The 23,819-nt window shown below is 39.7% G+C and overlaps 1 protein-coding gene across 3 annotated transcripts in view; it reads right to left on the bottom strand.

Annotated features, from left to right (window-relative positions):
* OSBPL3 (oxysterol binding protein like 3) overlaps positions 1 to 23,819 on the bottom strand; it is a 161,275-nt gene that overhangs the window by 98,558 nt on the left and 38,898 nt on the right. The window contains exon 1 of one of the 3 annotated variants that reach the window (XM_033088446.1): positions 1,586 to 1,615. The exons of the other annotated variants lie outside the window; for them this stretch is intronic. The gene's annotated coding sequence lies outside the window, so the exon portion shown is untranslated. Of the gene's footprint in view, positions 1 to 1,585; positions 1,616 to 23,819 lie in introns of those variants that run through there. 3 annotated transcript variants of the gene reach the window in all.

Raw genomic sequence — 23,819 nt, 5'->3', positions numbered from 1 at the left:
CCTTATTCGCCTCCCCTTGCTTTCTAAAGTTTACTACTGGGACTCCATCTTTTCTATTTCGGTCTGAAATTACTCTCAAGACGAAACATCTGAATGGGAAGTACAATATCATCTGAAGGAAAGGAGAGCTGCTCCAGGGAATGGCACTCTAAGTTAACTGGACAAATTGCTCAAAAAAACCTTATGGGAAATATCTCAGAAATGAAATACTCATGCAACTGTTATGCAGACTTACCTAAAAACACATCTCTAAGAAGTCTGCACTATATTTACCAAGCAAACAAGAAAATGGGTAAATGGAATCCATAAAGTATTCACTTAACAAATGTTTATTGGTCACTTACTGTTGGTCAGGCACAATTCTAGACACTGGTGATTGAAAAGTCTGAAACACTGTGCTACAAACAATACCACAGAATAGACTACCAAATTCTGTAACACCAATCCATATAATGACTTTGGCAAAAACTTTCTAAATGGAAGAAGGCTGACTTTACGGAAGAACTTAGAACCATCTTACAAGGTACAAGGAACGTTTTTGCATATATGACAAGGGCAAGGAAAGGCAACAGATATTTATTTTGTATCTAACACTTCCCAGGTATCATGCTAGATGCTTTTATATATGTTACATTTTCTTACTTCTCAGAATTATCCTTTGACTTGGGTTTTATGCTTCATTTTATAGTTAAGAAATTGAGACACACAGAGCTAGTGGTCAAACTTTTCTAATATGCCTGGTTCCAAATCCATACCTTTTATACCAGAACCGTGAGGTCATACATGACACTGAATTCATGGCCAGTTCAAAGTAACATTCCAAATACGACTTTGTGATGGCAGAGAAAAGATATCTCAAAGAATGTGAGGTAGAAGAGTGGATATAAACATCCACCAAAAAATTATCTTCACAAATTTGTAGGACGCTTAACTTCCCAATTTCAAAACTTATCATAAAGGTATAGGAATCAAGATAGTATGCACCAGCATAAAGAGAGACATATAGAGAAATGGAATAGAAATGAGATTGCAGAAATTAAGTTCACATTTATGGCTAATTCATTTTGGACATAGATGCCAAGACAATTTGATAGGGGAAAAAAATAGTCTTTTCCGCAAGTGGTGCTAGGAAAAGTGGATTATTCAAATGTAAAATGACCTTTAAGTTCTGAAACATAGTTACAGAATTCTGAAACATATGTAATTCTGAAACATCTGATGCAGCAATTCCACTTCTAGGTATATACCCAAGAGACTTTAAAACATATGTCCACACTAACACTTGTACAAGAATGTTCATCGTAGCCCAATTCAAAATAGTCAAAAAGTGGAAAAACCCAAATATCTATTAACTGATGAACAGATAAACAAAAACTAGAATATCCATATGTCATCCCAAAATTCATATGTTGAAGCCTCCTCTCCAGTGTGATGATGATATTTGGAGGTGGGGGCCATTGGGAGGTAATTAGGGCAGGAGGGTGGAGTTCTCATGAATGGGATTAGTGCCCTTATAAAAAGAAAGCTTGCTTCCTCTCTCTGCTCTTAGCCATGTGAAGACACGAGAAGATGGCCGTCTACAAACCAGGAAGTGGGCTCTCACCAGACAATGGCTCCGCCAGCAACTTGATCTCAGACTTCTCAGCCTCCAGAACTGTAAGAAATAAATGTTTGCGGTTTAAGCCAACCAGTCATAACAGCCCGAACTGACTAAGATACTATACAATGGAATATTATTCAGCAATAAAAAGGAAAAATTGAGTCATACTAAACATAGATGAACATTGAAAACATTATCCTAAGTGAAGAAAGAGAAATAAAAAAGGCCACATATCGTATGATTCCATTTATGTGAAATCTCCATAAATAATCAAATCTAGAGGGACAGAAAGTAGGTTAGTGTTTGCCTGAGCCTGAAGGTAGAGGGAATGGGGAAGTATGGGATATCTTTTGGATGTGATGAAAATGTACTGGAATTAGACAGTGGTGATGATTGCATAATTTTGTGAATGTACTAAAAAAAAAATCACTGACTTACATACACTCTAAAAGGGTAAAGCTTGTGGTATGTGAATTATGTATCAATTAAAAAATCTTCTCTGCCTAAAAATAATCTTTCAATCAAATAAAATCAGATAAGCAGTTACCTATTTCCTTCCACAAAATAAAATCAGATATGCAGTTACCCATTTTCTCCCACAAAAACCACTGGCCCTGAGGGGAATATCTACTTTGCTGAATTGGATGTGTGATGCTGGGATCTAGTCCTAAGATTCAAACAAGAACTATTCTATGCTCTGAATGACATGGAGAAACTCCAATAGGAAAGTTTTGAGAACTCCACCACGATTGCTTTAAAATATCATACTTCATTAAAAACAAATGAGCAAACTAACATCGACATGGGAGCTTATAATTTCCTCCCAGTCCACACAAAGCCTTCTGAATCTATATGCTCTAGTGAACTCATGGAAAGGAAAGAACGAAACAGCAAAAGTCAAAGGTCAAAGTCAACTCCAACACGTGGAAACAGCAATACAAAACAGCAAGACTTGTCAACCCTGGCTGCCACGTTAGTCATTCCAGAACTCACAAATAGATCACGGAGATTCCTCATTTTAGAGGTTACTGACAATCATCCAGAAATGAAATATGGGGTCCTCCAAGATCTTGAAGGCTTTCTTCTATCCTGGTAGGTAATGCCAGCTTAGATCACTGAGGGCCTTTTTCTAAGCAATCAGAAGTATAATTAAAGCCCTTACAGAAAGACTAAAAGCCAAATCTGGATGTGATGTGAAAATGACCTTTACACTCTGAAACAGCTGGTTGATCTGTGATCTGTATGCTTGCTTTACAATTAGCAAAGACTCTGGCCCACATTTGAAAAACACGTTACTGCAACTCTAATTCTCAGAAATACCACCACATAGGTTAAAATAGATACACGTATGTACACAATATTCACACAAGTCACTCATCAAAAGAACAAGACAAGCTAATGAAAAGCCTGAATTCCATTGTTTGCAGTCAAATGAGCAAGGTAAAGAGAGCTGGCACAAATAATCTCAACTTTTGAGAGGTTATGCTCCAAAAGGTAATTATAAATCAGCTATTTGAAACTCAAAGCACATTTTTTTCATAGAAGTCTGTTAGCTTGTGGTCATGTAGCCAAGGGATCCCAGGGATATCTCAGCAATGCACTTGAATCAGAGAGCTGATGGCACTTCTTATAGGGGGACGTTGCTTTCCAAGTTCAACTCCAGAAAGTAGCTCAGAGTGGCAGCGCCCCAGCTGCAGCATCAGGAAATAGTGTGCACACTCTGGTCCCATCATTCCCCGGGACCCTAAACCAGTGGACAAATACAGGCCATGGCCCACACTGGGAATCCCACCCTCCTCTCATTCATACGTACAAATCCTTCACAAGGAATCTATATAAGGCTGGGAGCATCTGTGGCTTTTTGCTACTCCCCCAAAGTTCTCATTTCAGTAAACGTTAGCTTATCTGGAAATGAAAGTAACAAAAGACTTCACATTATGGGATTTAAAGAAAACAACACAAAAACTTTTTGTTGAAGTACAACATTCATACAGAAAGTCCAACTGCTGGATTAAAACAAAATACATTTCAAAGGGAAGATAATGAAAAGTCATGACTTGTGGCAACTTCCAAATGTCCCTTAGTGAAAACAGGTGATTTTTTTTATCACCGTTAGTATGTCCTCCTCCCGGCACAGAGGAAGTACATAGCAGGCACCTCAAATTCACTTGTGGAGTCTGTACCTTTAACACCTTTGTATCGTGGATGTGATTCATTTTTCAAAAACCCTAGAATAACTCACATACACTGTGATGGGGACTAATGGGATTGGGCGGGCCTCAGAAGAGGTATCACTGATGTAGAAATAGAAAACTGATGCTTAAAAAAATATGAATAATAACTACCCATAAATGCTGAGTGTCCCAACACAGCGCAGTGAGGTGGCTTGGACACAGCACACACCTCGGTGCTAGAAAGGCAGGACTACCCTTGCCAGAGTGTGGCCTTGAGCAGTTTCTCTCTTTGCGCCTTGATTTCCTCAACCAGGAAACTAATTCTCATCCAGGGAACTGTGTGCCTGAGTGACCAGGGTGGGAGGGAAATTCATTTTCAGTGGATACCTTGGTGCCTTTAGAATGTGGTTTCACAAATATGTATTTCTCATTAAACAATGAAAGAAACAAAGTGTATTATGGGATGCATCATTATATTAATAAACTCCAATTGAGAGTTGTAAGAACGCAAACCACCTTCGGCCGTCCGCCCCGTCCCTCTGCTTGTCCCCGCGCCTAGCTCTCCTCTGACTTACACTGAACTGCCACCTCAGCCCCTCACCCTCAGTCTAACCTCATTCTAGCCTGACCACCTGGTTCTGACTCACGGCCTTGCTGCCAACCCTGCTCTTTGGGCCTAATCCCCCAGCCAGGCTTCAGGTTTGCAGGGCAAGGATCTGTGTGCCCCCCACAGAACCTGCCTCACTCTCGCTGATGGGGAGCTTCTTGGGGAAAAGTGATGGATCAACCTCCTTATGGAAAACCACAGGGTTCATTGTGAAGACAAAGTAACCTGGTCACCTTAGGGTCCATACAGAAGGAAAAAAAATAAAAAAAAATAAAAGCCAGGGTTGAGTGACCATTTTAGGAGCAGAGAAAAATAAAAGAAAACGCAAACATATAATCTGACCATCAAGTGTCACACCCCCTCCCTACACACATGCTGTAGCAGCAATGGGACGAGTTAAGGAAATTCGTCTTCACCCTTAGGGACAGCAAGTCTAAGCCGAGAAGATAGTTTCCATCAATAACGACAGATTATCTTTCAAGAGAGGGTCTTCGCGAATCTCAGTTCTTTCTTTAACAGGGCCACCAAAGAACACAAGGCACACGTGTTGAATTGTCTCCACACGATGGAGGTCGTCAGGACTGGGGGCCGGCACTATACATGGTCTCATCTGTAAGGGGGCTCCTTTCTTCAGCACCCTTCTCTCCAAGAATAGGCCTTTCCCTCTGCGTCTCTCCTCTCCTCCCCTACTTGGCTACTGAGGTGACCCAAACCAAGGGCAGCCACTGCACTGACCAAGCCGAACCAACCAGATTCACTTGGTCCAGAATTTGGAAGGTAGACACAGGGAGAGACACAGGCCTACTTTGATAACCACAGGACTTAGGTATTTTTAGCCACGTGCAGGGGAAGCAGACAAGAGACAATGGGAAGGCAGACAGAGAGACTGAAGGACAGACAATGAGAAATAGACCATAGGCACAGAGAACTCAGAGTGAGACACACAGACAGACAAACATATATATATATATGCAAAGAGACAGAGCTGGGGCACAGTATCAGACACACAAAGAGAAACAAGTCAGATGGAGAGGCCGACGGCGGTGGGCGACCTGGTGGAGAAAGGGGGAGGCTTGATGGCTTTCTGCCATGTTTGACCTGCCAAGTTCCAGCAGTGCCTCTTGACTCCTGCCCTGGGGCCCTGCTGGCTACGCCTGCATCAGCCTAATAACACCCTTCCTTTCCAGATTCAGTTTCAGATACTGTTTTCCACGTATAAGATTAGAAAAGGAATTTTAAATATCAATACCCAATGAGAGGAAGCACTGGCAAATTTTGATATATATCGCTGATACCCGTATAAATAAGCAAAAATATATGGGAAACTTATTTAGTAATTGCTATCAAAATGTTAGAAAACATTGTCCCCCTCTTACCAAATATTTGTAATAGGGGGAAAGTGAACGCAACTTCAATGTCCAATAGGAGAGGAAAAGTGAAGCAAGTTATGTCTAGAACATATTATTTTGTACCATGAATATTGCCGCTAGAAATATTCACGAAGAATGTAACACGTAAATTGTTCATGTTAAAAGAAAAATGATAAATATACAAAGTACATAGACTTCATGTAAAAATGTATTTTGAAAATAAGGATCACAGGAAACAGCCAAAGAGATGTTGGAGGGCCAATCAGTGGGGATTTTGCCCTCTCTTTCTTACCGATTTTCTGTATTTTCAACATTTTTATGAGCACATAGTCAAGATGATATATTTAATCACTTAAAATGAGAAGGAAAAAAGTCAGAAGAGTCTATCCCCTTACACTTTTGTACTTGTTTTTCTCAAGTTGTGACTTTCCTATGACACCCAGGATGGATTCCTACATAGAATTGCCGACAGGAGAACCGTGGTCACCAATCCAGTTTCTTCCCAATAAGGTCACACTGACATTTATTTACTAAACACGTCCTCAATGCCTGCCCACCTAGCGTCAGGCGAGGCTTCACTGCTGTGGATACTCCACAGAGAGGCATCTTATTCCTTTCTGAGGCAGTCATTTTTCAATGTTTGGGGGATGTGAGTGATCTCGCGCTTAGTCAGCGGCCCCACAGCTACACAGCGTCTCACCAACCTGATGGCGGTCAGGAGGCTGCTCGTGTGCAACAAGATCCCTCTGTCCTGGGCTACTTAGATCTATAACTGTGCTCCTCAAGGGTCCACCCAAGAATCAGATTTGTCCTGGCTCAGGGTGTTTCCCTTCTTTCGGGATAATACAAATCAACTGTATGTAGCTACTAGTGTCCTCTTTTTCATGTCTTTTTTTATGCGTACATATGTATATGCAAAGGGGACAAGGGAGGAGACATAGCAATGTCTCATTTTTATATATGTCTTTGTGTCTTTATAACTGAAGAGCACAGTGGATAGATATAGATATATATATATATATATATATATATATATATATATATATATAATTAACATTCAGAAAATGTTTTAAAGATTACCAAATGGTATGACCACAGAGTTTGGTGTTTTAAGTACCACATATATGAGCACAGGAGCCAAGAGCCTGGTAGGCTTTTCACTGACCTGTAGGTATAATATTATAACAAACTCTCCTCAGTTACCTCTTTCAGCATAAACCCCAGAAGCATGTGGAGAGATAGAGGGCAGTGAGGTCAGTATACTTATCAGACTTTCTTATTTGTCACCTGGATCTTGGAACACTGGGAAGGATGCCCACCTATATCTTTTTAAGATATCTATGCCAGATATCTTTTCAAGAATAGCAGAAATAACCCTATTCCAGTCCAAATACTCCAAGACCCAATTGTTCCCACATCTCTGCGGGCTAGGCCTCCCTTTTAATAATAAACACTTTCTATCTTCCAAGTGGCCAGTCAGCTACTTCTCTGCTTAAAGTGAGAAGTACTATAATAAATTGTCTCAAATTCTGTAAGGATGGCTTTCCTTCCAAGTTAAATTTCTGAGGAAGAAATCCTTTCTTGCAAGAGCATTCTCTAGCATCTCGGGGCTAAATATGCATTGAGCAGCTCCTATTCAGATGGGAACATTTCACTGCCTTTCTCTCTCATGGTGTGTAGCAAGCAGCATCAGAGAGTTACACAGAGAGGAGAAAAGCAGGAACAGAGGTGGGTTCCACTAGTTGTGCGTTTAAATCAGGCTTTCTCCTTTATACTTCAGCGAACTGGCTGGTTTGTCATGTCCGACTCCACAACTATTATTTTGCCCATATTTTTACTGTGGAATAGGTTGAATAGAATAGCTGTTTTGGTTTCCATGGATTACTTTTAAGACCAAATGGCACACCTGGAGTTAGAAAGATAAAAAGCTTATTCAGTTACATTAAAATGATCCTTAAATAGCTATAGAGTGAAATCATATCAGTTTTCAGTTTTGCACTGATGTGATGAAAAGGCAGACACAGCTACTTGGAGGGCTCCTATAACAGGATGCAGTAGTACCTTGGAACCAATTATTTCTTTATGTCTAGAACAATTATCCTCTAGGTATTCTGAGTGGAGGAAAATGACAGTGACCTATTTGCAGCTTCAGAAGCGATGTATACAAGATGAACACCAGTTCGTAAAAAAACTCTCCAGTTTTCAGTTTAAACATGTCAGGTCTTGTCATGCCCCTGTTCAAATATCTGCAGTAAATACTCATTGTTTACAAATCATAGATAATCTGGCTATAAATCACAATCATCCATGAACATTTTAAAGAAAAATACATGCTCAGGTCCTCTTCCTGAAGATTCTAATTTAACAGTCTTGGGATCTAGGTATGAACATTTTTTAAAAGAGCTTTTCAGATTATTAAAATGCACAGAAGCTTTCCAGAGGATTAAAATACACAGCACTGAGGACTACCACCTTACCAGGAGCCTCAAGTCTCTCAATTCCCGTAACTACTGTGGGGACAGAGCCCCAAAAAGCAGTTTCCAGGCTCTCGGCCTCACATAGAAAGGTTCTGGCTCAGGTAGTAAATGGCCATCGACTGTGATCAAATGGCCATCAGCTGTGGCTAGTTGGCCGTCAGCTGTAACCATTGAGCCATTGGCCACTAATATAACTGCTGTGGCTGCGCTAGCAAAAAAAGGGGGAGCTAGCAAGAAGATGGTGGCTGAGCCTGCAATCGGCACAGTGAGGGTTGAGAATTGTGTTGCTCCTGGTTCCTGTTTCTCCAACCCAGCCGCCAGTGAGAGTATAGTGGTGTGACTCCCCTACCTATGGCTCCGTGGGTGTTCCTTTTTGGCCTCACCATATCCTGCGTTCTTATGTGAGGAGCGGGAGCAGAGACCCTGCAGGCCACCCCGCCGGACGCCCCGCATGACACTTGGCGTAGTCGGCAGGATCCCCTGCACTACACTACCCTCCTCACATTTCACCGTCCAGCAACACCAATCCACTTGCAGTTCCCCACAAACTGTCTCGGAGCCTTTGCAGCAGCCACTCCTGGCCCCATGGTGATCCTGGTAGAGTAGCCACCATCTCCTGGTTGTAACACAAACGAGGCTTTCTATCCATTCCTGCCTAACATTCCCAAATACACTAAAGATAAAGGAATCTAAACATACTGCTACAGAAAATCACAAAGGAAGAAAGCAAGAAGAAAGGAACGGGGGAATTACAAAACAGCCAAAAAACAATGAAGAAAATGGCCATAAGTACATACCTATCAGCAACTACTCCAATCAAAAGACATAGAGTTGCTGAATGGGTTAAAAAACAAACCAACCAACAAACCACAAGACCCATCTATACTCATTTCAGATGTAGACTCACTTCAGATGTAAGGAAACACACAGATTGAAAGTGAAGGCATGGAGAGAGGTTTTCCATAAAAATGGAAACCAAAAGAAAGCTGCAGTAGCTGTGCTTATATCCAACAAAATAAACTTTAAGACAAAGACGGAAATAAGTGACAGAGAAGATCATTGTATAATGATAAAGGGGCCAATCCAACAAAAGGGTATAACACTTATAAATATTATGCACCCAACATACAGGCACCTAAATATATAAAGCAAATATGAAGAGACCTGAAAGCAGAAATAGATAATACAGTAAGAGCAGGAGACTTTAATACCCCACTTTCATCGATGGATAGATAGATCATCCTGACAGAAAATCAACAAGGAAACACTGGCCTGAAACTCCACGTTAGACCAGATGAACTTAACATTCCCAGGCTGGCACACACCAGGTTGCCCTTGCGCATACCTTATTCTAGCGACTGTATTTATTACAATAAAAGGATTTGTTTGCATGCCTGTCTCCTTGTTGAACTGTGTAAGCTTCTGGAGGACACTGTTCTTTTTCATTTTTATATCCTGCTGTCTAGCAAATTACCTGTCATATGATAGGTACTCAATAAATGTTCAGTGAATGAACTAATACATGCACCCAATGTGAACGTGATATAGCCAAACGGTAACAAAGAATACTGGTGGCATTATTGGGTTTTAGTTGAGCAAAAGAAAACTTGAATAAATATAATCACTAATTTTATTAAATTAGCTTCTGCATAATATGCTTTGGGTTCTAAAAGTTATTTACTAATCCTCCAGCACATAAAGAGAAAGCTCTTAGCAACGTTTAACTCAGTTAGAAGCAATGCTACTTTCATCTTATGTCTAGAGCTCATTTCAAGGTGACACATATGACTTCAATTCTAGTCTTAGACACTGCAGAAAGAAATGTCTGAAAGAAGCTGGCAGAGGAGTTGGCAAGACAAAGATATACTATATGTGCAATTTAGAGTTTTCTGAATAGCATTCTGCAAAGCTACATACAGGCTTACAGGGTTTAAAATATGACTCGGAATACCAACTGTGATGCCAACTTTTTTATTTTTAGATTTTTTTAAGCAGAGACTATGGCTGTAAATTCAACCTACTCAGTCTACAAATCCTCTAAACTTCCTTCTAGAGAACAGAAGAGCACTTGGCATTTCTCCAGGTTTCATTTTATTGGCATATGTAGTTGTGCTGGTAAAATTTTGGTAACTGAAGAAGAATTAATAACGGAAGCTCTAAAGATTCCCAGGATTACTGCTGAACTTGGCAAAAAATATCCTCGAGCACAGGAGAAGCTTGCTTGTGGAAATGCACATGGGTGGATTGTTCAGTTTTTTTTCACAATGGTACGTTTGCTTGCCGTTATGTCTTGTGTTCTCAGACAAGTGGCGAGGGGACGATAACAGAAGGATCTTAATTTTCAGAGAGAAAATGAGATTAGAGAAAATTCATTGACATGGTAAAAATATTTTATGTTTTATACTAATTGTGCTTTGCTGTTCAACACCTTAGCTTCTCAATATTTTATTTCTTATTTTTTTAAATCAACTTTATTGAGGTACAATTTATATACAGTAAAATGCACCCCTTCATAAGTGTATAGTTTGATGAGTTTGGACAAATGGAAATGCCGATGTAACCACCACCTGAAGCAAAATATAAAACTTCCTTCACCCGAAAGGTTTCTTGTGCCCTTCTGCAGTCAACTCCCACACTCACCCCTCTGGTTTCTATCACTGTTGATTAGTTTTGTCTGTTCTAGGACTTTATATAAATGGGATTACACAGAACATGCTCTTTTTGTGCCTGTTTCTTTTTCTCAATGCAATGTTTCTGAGTTCCAGCCACAGTGTTGCTAGTATCAGCAGTCCCTTCCTTTTCCTTGCTGAGTAGCAGTATTCCATTATATAAATATACCACAATTTATCTGTTCACCAGTTGAACATGTGAGCTGTTTCCAGCTTTTAGTAGTTATGATGATGAAGCCGCCATAAAATTCATATGTAGGACTTTCTCTTGGGTAAATGCGTAAGAGCAGAACTGTTAGGTCATAGGGTAAGTGTGTTTCACGCTAGAAGCTGCCATACTGCTCTCCACAGTGGCTGTGCCTCTTTGAACTCCCACCAGCCAGGCCTGACAGCTCCAGTTGTTCCATATCCTAGGCTAGACTTGGTATTGTCACTCTTTTAAATTTTAGCCTTGCAGGTGGGTGTAGGTATACCTCATTGTGGTTTAATTTACAAGGTATGAAATCTGTTTCCTTCAACATTCAACCTGTTTGTCTTTCTGTGGAACGCAGGCACTATGGAATAATGAAACATCACAGGGTTCGGGTCTGGAGTCTTGAGTTTTATCACCAACTTTGTCACTAAAAAGTTGCATAATGCTGTAAAGACTATCTACCCTGACCTGTTATTTTCCCTATCTACAAAATGGTTAAGTCAGGCCAAATGAGATTTAAATTCTTGTTCTAAATAAAAATGAACATAAATGAGTTTTATCAAAAACATCATATTCCTTTTATAATCACTAATGTTATTTTTGCATAACGTCCCATGGTTTTCAAATAAATTCGTATATATCCTATTTAATGCCAAAGGAATAATTCTCTCCAAAACACCACACATTGTAAAAAAAAAAAAAAAAAAAAAAAAATTCAAGAAAGGAGATTCCATCTATGAAATTCTCCCTCCTTTGTTTGGTGCTTCGAAACTGGTTTGCCAAATCAGTGAACCTTAATGAATTCTCTTTCATAGTCAGCTGGCTTAATTCCAAATTGTACCTGTTTTTAAACACTTTTATGATTCAAAAAGCATAAGTAAACATCTTCGGTCATTTATGTTTTGCTCACTAAGTTTTAAATTGTATAGAGTGACTCAATCAGCACAGCAATGAACTTCATTTGCTATTATGCCTTATCCATGGACAATACTTCTTTACTATTGTTAAGCCTCTATCTACTAATGTATGGAAACTAAGCAAATTCCAAAAGTCAGTCCTCATCCTTTGGGTTCCTGTAAAGCAAGATAAGAGTAAAGTGAAGGTGAAGGCAAAGTGAATGAGAAAGGCAGGAAAATATCATACATTCTTCATGAGGAAACTTAAGGAGTCAGGTGAAAGGGTAAAGCGTAATCAAAGGTGAGGGAGAAATGCATGGCAAAACACTAAAGGAAATTAGTTTTCAGTTCCAAAGAAATGTGTACGGAAAGAAAAAAAGTGCAAATAAAACAACTGGTATTCAGGAGGATATGAGAAATTTAAAAAAACCACTTTTTATCTTTAATTCCTGTTTAAACAAACAAATTATATATTGCCTATCCACAATTCAGATCACACTTAACAAAGGTTTCCCGTATCTTATGCTAAAGATATCTCAGAATATGCCAGCAAAAACAGAATAAACCTTTTGTTGCTGACAGTGAAAAAGACATGGGCTCCAGTGGGAGGTCTATTTTCATATGAACTGAGGGAGTTGAGTTGCAGATAAAAAGATCATGTCAGATATTAAAAAATATATAGGCAGTGTACTTCTAAGGGCCTTCCCCTGTTGCGGAAATGGAAAATAACCTACCTGCCATCAACTCAGTTGGTCATTAACCTTTCCCGGGTCACTAACCTCTTTAAAAATCTAATGAAAGTTATGGTCCAGTCTTTCCAGAAAAATGATCAGATGACTGCACAGCCCCAAGACGTCCAGCTCCCTGACAACCTTGCATGGAGTCTTTAAGGGCTTAAGGGCCCTAGGTTTAGAGGAAGGACCCCTGATTACATAAATTCATCAGTGAGATTTCTGCTGACAATCAGTCAAATATGACCTATATCCAAAAAGAGGAAGGCAAACTTCTCCTAATCCAAACCCCAAATACACAGTAGAATTTAAAGATGATTTTTTTCTTTAATCCCCAAAATTATTTAATAATCTCATAGGAAGTACAGGTTGAGAGGGAGAAAGTGAGCCGTGGGGATGCGCTCAGACATCCATTTCCAACCATTGCCTCAACAGCAGGGTAAGCTGAGAAGCACGAACAGTCATTTGAGTAGGTGGTGTCAGTGCCTTGCATTTCTAGAATAGGTTTATTCTAAAAAAGAAACGAATTCATTACGGGGCACAGAGAGAGAGTGAATGGCTAGCAAAAATGTATGTGAGCAGACTGATAGATGTGCTTTAGTTGGAAACATGCAGAACTCTAGGTGAAAAAGAAGGATAATTTGGGGATTCTGGGTTAGAAGGCAGGTATCTGTGGTAGGTAGAATAATAGCGCCCAAATATTTCGACCTCCTAATCCCTGGAACCAGTGAATGGTACCTTAGATGGAAAAAGAGAATTTGCAGATATGATTAAATTAAAGCCCTGGGGATGGTGAAATTATCCAGGATTACTCGTGTGGGGTCAGTGTAATCACAGGATCCTTAAAAAGGAGGGAGGAAATCATAGTTAGTAGAATGCCATCTGATGCAATGTGATGATGGAAAAGGAGATATGGTATGGGACCATGAGCCAATGAACGCAGGAAGTCTCTAAGAGTGGGAGAAAGCAAAGAAAGGAGCTTGCCCACAAGAACCCCCAGAAGGAACGGAGCCCTACGGACACCTTGACGTTAGACTTCTGATCTCCAAAATTGTAAGAAAATACATTTGTATTGTTTTAAGCCACTACATTTGTGGCTAATAGCAATTTAGTTTGTTACAGCAGCAGGGATAAAGAAATGAAGAGAAGTATGAAACAGCATATGCAAATAGTATTTTCTAATGAACAAGAAATATCTCCATCAACAAGGCTGAGAACAGTTCAAACGTGGCCCTGAGCCAGCACCATGTGGGGAAGTTCCATGGTATAACGGAAACATGTAAGAAGAACTAGGAGTTAGGAACTGGGTTCCCACCCTCACTCTTCCATGTACAGCTATGTGTCATCAGGCAAGCACAACCTCTTTTGGTCTCAGTCCCTGATTTTAAAATGGAACATTTAGACTATATGAACTACAATATCTCCTTAACAAAGGCCAGAGGACTTTCTCTATTGGCTAGTTCTAACCAGTGGTCAGCTTTTCCAGTAATTAGTTCTTCTTACATGTCTTAACCCTTATACCACCCTGTGAGAGTGGGCACATGTTCCCTATTTTAAATGTAAAGAGGTTATGTCATATGCCCACCACCACTGGGATTCGAATGGACGCCTGACCTGAGGTCACCTTCTTATTCACGTATGGTGCTACCTTTCCTGGTCACTGTTCACACTGTGCACCTATGGCTTGGAGGTAGGTTAGAACACAAGAGCAAGAGAAAACCACCAACACAAATCAGCCAGGTTCATGGATCTGCTAGAGAAAATCAAAGCAAAAGGAAGAGGCAATGGTGAAGTGGGGGAGAGACCAAATTGCCTTACAATCAAGCGTTTTCAATGCTAGACATTCAAGAATGAACTTTCTGGGATCAGCTTTTAAAACAAAAGAAAAAATTTCAAGACACAAAGTGGCTTCCGTGAGCAAACACCCTACTGTTCTATGACGTTGAGTGCTATGTTACAAACGCGTGAACCTTCTTTCCTTCACATTCAAATTCCACACTGGACCTGTGCTGCTGTAGCATCTCCAGCCTTCACGGTTCAAGGGAGGAGAATGGAAAGGCTGCTGCCCAAAATAGTTTAATAAGGCCAGCAGTGATTCATGGAGTAATAATAGGCCAAGCAGGCAGCTGCCTGCAAACCTGGGGCCCAGCTGAGAGGGGGTTTCAGGGCTCGAAGTTAACATGGAGAATAAAAAGAACATTCATTACACATGTTCAAGGAGGGAAATATCACTAATAGCACCTGCAAACTTCCAAAAACGGAGTCAAATATGAGGCAATTCAGCTCAACAATTTATTAACACTGTCCTGGAATTCAAAAGCAATCGACCCATGAAGGTAAGAAGCAACTATGCACACACAAGCCCTTTAGAACATTTTCTCTCCCGATGGACTCTGATTCAGTCCCCAAATTTACTAAATAAATTCATGTGCATAACAGCATCGTAAGTTTAAGAATAGTTTAAAAGAAGCAGAACATGTAAAGGAGAACAAAAACACCCAGAAAACTGTGAAATACTGACAATCACAGTTCAGTCTAAAAATCTAAACTAGATTAAACCTACAATACAGAATGCTTAGGTCATTAAGGATATTTCTGATTATGCTTCTGTTCCCAAAGAAAATTAATAGTTGAGCAAAATTTTAAGCATGTTACAGAAAGAAAATTTGCTTTTCTGTAATTCTTTTATCTTAAATTCTAGTGGAGGCAAGTATTTGCATATGCTCCTAGTTCTTATCCAAAGTTGATGTTTACACAATTATATATTAGAAAAGTAAAATAGATGAATTATTCACAAAGTTAATAACTTCACATTGGCTATCAAAATTTGGAATTTCAGCCAAAGAAAGAGCAAATATACATCTATATAAAGATACGTAAGAGTTATATATGGCATAAATAAAAAGGGTAAAACAATAATACTAAGATTTGTTGGCATTACATTGGTTTAGACTATAAATAGCTCCCTGCATAAGATAAGAAAGGCCAAGTTTTAAAAAAGGAAGGGATGGAACGTGATGAAACTGATAAGAGAAGGCAGACCATATGTGTAATTGCTCTAAAATGGGAATCTGAGAGAAAGTCAATTTTCTCAGCTGGAGTCAAAAGTAAGAGTCTGGAAGTGATGGAAAATAAAGTCATGTGAGAACAGTTTTTTATGTGTGAAAAGTTAAATCTCACCACTTCAGTGCAGGTCTCATTTGAAAAATACCAATATCAATTACCTCAACAAATTTGTATTCAAATAATAAACACAGCGTGCTCAACACTGATCTTATTGATCAAGCTGAAGTCTTCTTTGCTGGACATCCGAGAAACAATAATCTTTTCATTATATTCCTCTCATGTGCCTGAGTTAGAAGCTTTAATGATAAATAACATTGTTTCTTGGATCAAAGATAAAAATGGTCAATAATAGAAGTGAAACGAAAACTATTGTTATAAAATAGCAGAAACAAAAAATGCCTTTATCGTCTATTAGAGTATAAGGTACCTGCTGGGCTAATATGGAAGACAACCCACCCTTAACATGTGCTGTACCAAAAACATATCTGTCTTTTTCTCCCTGACCATTGAGGAGTAGCATAAAGTACACTATGGTTTCAAGAAGCCCATTTTCAGGCAGGTCTTCTCAAAATCAGATTAGAAATCAAGATGAACAATACCAGGAAAACTTAGCATAACTACTCAAATGGATTTATCCTTTAAATAAAGACTGTAAAACTGACTTTGCCATGCAGGTTAGTTTGGAATGAATCTTTTCTGGAAATATTTTGCCTTTGAGAAGCAATGTAATGATCTGCATTTGAATTAGACTGCACTTTCATTTACATCTTCTATTCCTTGGTGCACAGTTCAACCCTGCTGGGCTTTTGGCAATAGGCAGCTAAAAAAGCCAGAAATTACAATTTTGCTGAAATGCCTTCTTCCTGGGAGAGTTAATTATCCCTACTGCACAGGTTTGTCTCATTTTATGTAATGCATGATCGTGAAAATTGTATGTAGTCACTGAAAAATGACTTACAAGAACCTGGTAGAGATTTTTTTCTTTTTTAAAGTAAGTCCTCTTTTGAATAATATGTACAAGGGTGCTCATTACACAGTTGTTTGTATTAGTAAAAACTCTGGAAAATAGAGAATTGGTTAAATACGTTATTGTATATCTACACAATAACCTATAAAACACCTATTAAAATAATAAAATAGGCATAAGAGATATTTTTAACTTAAAAAATAATTATAGAATCATAAGAAGTTGCCAAAATAGTACAGAGCAGTCAGCATATCCTTCACCCAGGTCCTCCCAATGGTAACATCTTATACACAACTAGTCAAAAACGGGAAATTAACATTGGCACAACACAATTAACTAGACTACAGTGTATTCGAATTGCACCCGTTTTTGCATGTACTTATTCTGTGCACATGTGTGCATGTATGTGTATTGTGCATAGTTCTATAAAATTGTATCACATGTATATGTATTCACGTAACCACCACCAAGATATAGAACTTCCATCACCAAGGACTAAAAGGAAGCCTTTTGCAGTATGAGAAATGTTCTGTATCTCGATCTGGGTGGTGGTTATGCTATACACTTAAGATTCAATTTAGAATATAAGTTATGCCTGAGTTTAAAACAAAACATATGAAGCTCTATTGGTTGACATGAACACTTGTTTAAGATTGATGAGGTTTGAAAAAGTTACAGAAGAGTATTTATAGGGTGATCCTGAAGCAGGGCCTGGTTGGCACCCCCCTAGTAGAGGCCTCTCCGAGTCCCCGGCCTCACCTTTCCTTGATCTACCTAGAGCTTAACACTAGATCAACCCCCTGCGGCTTGCACTCTGGAATGTCCCCTTTCCCACCCAGTTCCCTGTTTTAAAAAATTACCCTGAAATTTACGATTAATATCCTTAGGTCCATTGATCACAATCTCAGTGGTTTACCAGGCTACTCCCATCCTTGTTCCTGGACTGATGACTCCACCGAAGAGCTGCATTGCCAGAGGGAAGGCAGTTTTTGGAGGTGTTTGTTTGTTTGTTTGCTTGTTTGTTTTTCTCAGACTGCTGGTGCTCTGATAATAAACGCTTATTCTATGACACAGTGACGCAACTCCTGTGTCGGTCTATTGGCTGAGTGGCGCAGGCAGCATGAGCCCCGGACTCATTTGGACTCTACTTTCAATCCCATTTTTGTATAGTTTTAAGTCTGTACATCCACAGAAAAAGAAATCCAAAAACCAAAATTTAATTTTTCTCTAAAAAGTCTATTTCATGTTTTCTGATATTTATTTTGCAATGAGTAAGAATTACTTTAATAAAGCAGGGGAAAGAAAAGACTGGGGAAAAAAGGTATATATATTCTCAAGGAGAGAACCTTTTCCTTTTACCACCACCTACTTCATTCTTAGGTTTCTCCTGGTTGAAAAGTTCACTTTAGTATCTCCAATAGAACCTTTTCTATCACTCCCCTAAAACACAGCATCAATCAACTTTATAACGAAGGGGCCTGAAGCTACCAGTTTCCTTAAAAGATGAACCTGAACCTCAGTGTGTTAGAATGTGTGTGAATTTTTCAAAGGAAACCAAGACATTGAGTACAGACTTATTTAGGACTAACGTTTCCTCTCGCAATTTACAAAGAAAAACCCCACCCACTGATTTCTTTCAATACAACCTTTAATGACCACAGACCTCATGCTGAAACTATGCAAAAGCATTCCAGAGACCTCATGAGGCATAAGACAAAGATCCTGCTCTTTACAAGGTCCAAATTGCTCTACAATAAGCCAAGTTCTTCTACCACCATGTGAGAATAAAGTCCTGGGAGTAGATGAAGGAGTCAACAATCCATTCTGTCCAGGAGCAGGAAGGTGGAAGGATTCTGGGCAAAGGATGACTCCAGAAGTGGGCTTTGAAGGTTTCCATTTTTTGCTTCTGCCAAGTGAAAAAGATGTGGGGGAGGGGGAGAAGAGGAAAGAGTCACCCCAGTCTGAGACTGCCTGCAGGTGCAAGAATCTTGAGGACCCGCTCAAAGGATAGGTACACGCGCAATAGGAACAACAGGAAGGGAGATGATTTTAGAAAACAATCTTGAATACCATGCTAAATGTCTGGACTGCATTATGCTATCTGCAGTAGGAAACCCAATGGTGTTTAAGTGAGGATTAGACTGGTAGCACTGCTTAAAGTGAGTTGGAAGGGAGAGATTGGGGAAAAAAGGATAAATTTTTTTTGTCCTCAGCACTGTACCAGGTGAAAAGTAATGAGACCCTGAACAGGGGCAGCAGCAGCAGTTGTAATAGGAGATACTAATTAATCAATTTTTATTGGGTTTTTCAAACTATATAGACGGCATCATGCTGAATATAACCCACACCTTAACTTTTTTGTTCAACATTATTCTTGAGATTTATCTATAATGCCATCTGTAGTTCTTGTTCTTAAACAGTTCTATGTAATTTAGTTGATTCAATACAAAATTATTTATCCATATCTTGTTCATGGACATTAAGGTCGCTACCATTTTTTGGTTCTAACAAACAGTAGAGCAGTGAACAGAGCACACATACGTCCTAGTATATGTGCAGGAGACTTTTAGATATCTGGAGATAGAACTATTGGTTTTTGGAGTTCTGAGGTTTTAACAACTTAAGCCTGACTACTTCTTGACAAATTATTCTCTAAAGTGGTTGTTCCAACTGTTATTTCCATCAATAAAAGATGAGTTTCCATTCTACATATCCTTGCCCACACTTGGTGTAGTCACACTCTTTAATTTGAACAAATCTATAAGTGGAGAATGGGGATTCTTATCCTGGTTTTATATCATGTTTCTAGGACCTAGAGCTATTTCCAAAATAATCCATAAATTAGGTAGTGAGGGAGAGGAAAGAAAACTATAGAATATTCTGCTTGGGTAGCGAGAATAGAAATATTTGTTCAGAAGTACAGTTAGCTGCAATTAACAGACACCCCAACACATACACAGACACACACACACACACACACACACACACACACACACACACACACACGGTGGCCTAAATAAACAGGGGCTTATTTGCCATGTAAAATCCAGAGGGAGGCATTCCAAAGTTTACATGGCAGCTCTGTGGTCATAAAGAACTCAGATCCTCCTATCCTGGATTCCACTTTCAAGATCACCACCTTCAGGATCCAAGGTGGCTTCTGAAACTCTAGTGGTCATTCATATTTGAAAGTCAGAAGTAAAGTGATATGGGCAAAAAGCACATACCTTCCAGCTGAAGAGTTCTTTTTTTGTTTTGGTTTTTCAGCCTTCCTGGAAATCCTACATAATACTCCTAAGTAACACTCACTGGCCAGATCTTAGTTATATGGCCATACCTACCTGCAAAGAAGGCTGGAGAATGGGACGTTGTTGTTGTTTTTGTCTGTGCTTGCTTTTTGAGATGATGTACCTGGGGGGCGGGGGGGACAAAGGGATTCTGTTACTAAAGAGTGTACAGTAGGAGGCAACATTTTTTTGCCATAGTAAATGGTGCGATGCATCAAGATACAGAACAGACAGAAGAAAGGAAACGGAGCTCAACGGATAGAGGTCACTGGAGAAATACAGATTTAAGAATTGTCATCATATAACTATTAGGTTGGTGCAAAAGTAATCGCTGCTTTGCAATTTTTAATCTTTTAAACTGCGATTAGTTTTGCACCAGATAGCTTTTGCACTAAGATAGCCCCAGCAAACAACGCTGATTAAGAGATGGTGACATGACTACACCAGGAAAGCCAAGATTTCAGAGGAAAAAAGGGGGGAAAAAATCAATGAAGGAAACCAAGACGTAGAGAATATTCAGAGAAGGCAGAAAAGCAGTGCTCACCATTCACGGGAGCAAAGGAGTGGTCGTGGAAGCTACTAGCAATTGTTCACAGAATTGCAGTTTAATTCAGCTACTGGAAAGTTATGTACTCGAGGGGAGCCTGGGCTCCTCCCATGACAAACTTACCAGGTAATCCCATTCCCCAGCCATTGGCTGGTTTAGACAAGAGCCTGTTATGCAATCCTGGACAATGGGACCCTACGGCAAGTTTGGAGAGAAAATTTACCGTGCTTTGAATAGCAGGGAGGAAAGACTAAAGAAATTGGGTCCTTGATGATATTGTCAAGCCGTGAATTAAGCAACTCTGGAACTGCCCTACTTCCCACCTTCTTTTATGTAGCCTCTCATTTAAGCCTCTTGTATTTGGGTTGTCTGTTATTTGCAGGCAAATTCATCCCAAACTGATGGAACAGTCAACAGTATCAAAAGTGATAGACAGACCAAGATGGCATCAGGAGGCCGTGGGAAACTGGATTTAGAATGAATGACACAGTTCCATCATAGAGGGGGAAAATATCAACAACTCTGGGGTCTACGCATAAAGTTAGGAGAATTTCTGCCTAATGACCTGGGTTTCTAGATAAAATGAGGACAAGTTCAAATGCTAAGAATGGGATTGTGAAGGAAAGTTGTATCCTTCAAGAACATAATAAAGGTTTGGAATAGCTGATACAGAAAATGGAAAGGGGTATAAACTGTGGATCAGCAAAAAGATTTCCCAGTAACATAAAGGGTTTTGCTAACCTTAAAATCATACATTTGTAAGGAAGACAATAATCAGTTATGAAGTGAAAACAGAGACAGAAGTGGATTGTGTAGACAGTTCCGCAGAGATGAGTACTTCTACAGCAGATCCACGGGAAACTACTGTACCAGCGACAGATCGTTAAAATGGTTGACCATACCGTCCAGGTACATCAGGGAAGAAGTGATGAAGTGAGGGAGGGAGGTAAAGACCAGACAGACAGAAAACAGGGTGGGATCAAGGGAATACATGCACAGAGTCTGAAGAACAGGTTAAGTGAGAGAAGGCAGATGGGAAAGATACGGGCTGTGACAGAGGGAAGGGTATTTCAGAGATAACCACCTCAGGAGCAACAGTACTGGGGTATGGCCATTGAGTGGGTTGCTGCGGTGGTGTGGGAGGAAAGGTCACTGAAACCAAGGAGATGGGGAACAGTGACGACGATGCCAGATTGGTCCCCAACATGGGCACGGCACAGGCCAGGCGCTCAAAGGAAAACAGGACATAGCTACAAACCGAGAGCTGACAGCTCCCCAACCATTCTCCTTAATGTTTCTTCTCCTTTCTGAACACTTGTGGAGTCCAATGGCTCCTTAAGAAGGAGAACTCTCCTAGGTTAGGCATTAGTTTCAGTCAGATAACCTTTTAAACACACACACACACACACACACACACACACACACAAAATGTGGCCCCTAACCCTGGGAAAATCCTAGAAAATCTGGTTTATTACCAGATTACTCCTTCTAATTGGGTCTTTCTTCTTATCAATTTGGAAGTGCCCTTCAGGAATAAAATAAGAAAAGTGGAGACAAATCAATTGCATGTAAGACGTTTCTTAAAATTTCTGTTTCCAGCATTTTCCCTTTTCTCTTCCCACTGCAACCTGACAGGCTCCGGTAACAATTATTGCTTCTTGCCTAGATGACTGCAATAGCTTGCATCTAGCTTGTTTGCCTCACTCAAACTATCCCATACACAGTTACCAAATTAATTCTAAAACATCTCTCTGATCACATCACTCCTCTCTGTGAAAAGATCTGCAGTGACTCATCATCACCCAGAGGGGCTTTCAACTCGAGCACTTACAGCCCCTACATCCCATGAGATGAGTGAAGGTGTTCTCACGAAAATGAAATGATGCAGGTAGCTGGTTTGTTCAGTGGTTAGAGCGCGGTGCCCATAACACCAAAGTTGCTGGTTCGATTCCCACATGGACCAGTGAGAAGCAACAGTTTGAGCCTGGAGCTGGGCCAGCAGTGGGCGGCCTGTTGGCTCAGTGGTTAGAGCGAGGTGCTTCTAACACCAAGGTCGCCAGTTCGAGTCCCACAGGGGTCAGTGAGCTGCGCCCTTCACAAGTAGATTGAAAAAAACAACAACTTGACATCCTAGAAAAAACACACTGTTCCCCAATATTCCCCAATTGAAAAAAAAAATGAAATGATGCAATCTGTTCTCCAATTTCAGAAAGAAAAAAAATACATGTAATAGATACTTTTCCTCCATTTTAACTTTCTCACCCTTCACATTTTCATAACTGCTGCACTAAGTCCCACACTTGTCTATATTAGCATCTAATAGAAGAGATATCTATTCTAACATAAAATAATATATTTAGTTATTTGAAGTATAACACATTATTACACAGAATTCTTCTACATGCAAATCTTGTGAACAAATGATATATAAAACAAGGTCCATCTATTCAGTGGCAGATTGGAGGCCCTCTCTATTTCTGACCCAACCTCCCTTTCCAACTTTATCTCTCACACTTTACCCCACTTCCCTAAATGCAAAGCAAACTGGGCTAGTTTTATAGTTATTTGTACCCACACCTATCTCTCTAAGGACACGAGGCTGTATGTTGCTCACCTTTCTCTGTGTAACACATAATAATACAACAGGATGGAACAAGCTTTGTTCCATAGGCCTGGGGCTTATCTGCTCCACGTACTTTGGAACCACCAGACTTGCATGTTGAGTCCCACCTGACACAAATGACCTCTCCTTAAAAATTTCAAAAGATTCTTTTACGGAACCTTATAAAGACAATAAGGGATTACTTGAAAAGAATAGAACTCACACAATATGGAATAAACTCTACCAAATTTACTAAATAGTCCATCTAAGTATAGCTATTTTCATTTGCAACTAATATAACGAATGCATAGTTCTAAATAAAGCAAAGAACCACCCTCCGGCCCACAGAATTAAGTCCAACTGAAGCTGGCAGGACTAAATCCATGATATGACTATTCAAATCCTATCCAGACACTTTGCTTCTTTTGTTTCCTGGATTTAGATCCTTTCACAGGTCTCTTCCCCGTCCATAATCTACGTATTCCACCCTGATGGTCATCAGAATAGGAATATCCCAGTATCAGGTCTTGTCTATATGTAACAAGACAGAATTCAGAGTCCCTAAAATGTGAAATTAGGATAAATGCCTAATTAGGATAAATGCCTAAAAGAACAAGTTTCTGTGTCTCTATG

Source organism: Rhinolophus ferrumequinum, chromosome 20 (assembly GCF_004115265.2).
Source record: "Rhinolophus ferrumequinum isolate MPI-CBG mRhiFer1 chromosome 20, mRhiFer1_v1.p, whole genome shotgun sequence".
NCBI classification, from domain to species: Eukaryota; Metazoa; Chordata; class Mammalia; order Chiroptera; family Rhinolophidae; genus Rhinolophus; species Rhinolophus ferrumequinum.
The sequence above is the reverse complement of the archived record's forward strand: the minus strand, read 5'-3'. Positions and strand labels throughout refer to the sequence as shown.